The following is a 765-nucleotide window of genomic DNA, read 5'->3' as shown; positions in this document are numbered from 1 at the left end:
ATGTATTGCAGTTTATCATATATTCAAACCCTAAAGGGTTTAGGGTTTAGGGTTTAGGGTTTAGGGTTTAGGGTTTATATTTGTCGCTCTTCCCTCCATCATTCTTTCTCTTTCCTTCCCTCTGTATTATTTCTAATCTAAAATTCATTCTTCATTCTTTATTCTCTCTCTATCCTATATCATTTATTTTTTATTTTTTATTTTTTATTTTTTATTTTTTAGGGTTTAGGGTTTAGGGTTTAGGGTTTAGGGTTTGTGTGCAGGTGGTTTTCGGTTCCATTTCATCGAAATTTTGTACTTTTTGGGCGAAATTTTGGAATTCGTTTATTTTGCGTTTCTCGCGAAAACTGCAATTTATCTGAACTTTCTATTTGTGCTCGTCTTTCTTGTCCGATACAAAACGCAGAAATAAATAAACAAATACACCTTATAGAGCAAGCGATGAAACACCCAGTGGGGCCTTTACCCCCCCCTGCTGCTGCTCCTGCTGCTGCTGCTGCTGCTGCTGGTGGTTTTGGTGGTGGTGGTGTTGCAGGAAGGGGAGGAGGTCCTTTGCTGCAGCAGCAGCTGCTGCTGCAGCAGCAGCAGCAGCAGCAGCAGCAGCAAGTTAAACAAATACAGTTTAGGGGGAGATATGGATTCGTTCCGCCTTGGTTTACTTCTGCTGCTGCTGCTGCTGATGCTGCTGCTGCTGTCTTCTTCTCTATTGTCGCTGCTGCTTGTCTCTCCTTATTTTATTAAGGTATAGAGACGCAGCAAAATACA

The sequence above is a fragment of the Eimeria mitis genome, genomic scaffold, assembly GCF_000499745.2.
Source record: "Eimeria mitis Houghton genomic scaffold, Emh_scaff2292, whole genome shotgun sequence".
In the NCBI taxonomy this organism is placed as follows: domain Eukaryota; phylum Apicomplexa; class Conoidasida; order Eucoccidiorida; family Eimeriidae; genus Eimeria; species Eimeria mitis.
The sequence above is the reverse complement of the archived record's forward strand: the minus strand, read 5'-3'. Positions refer to the sequence as shown.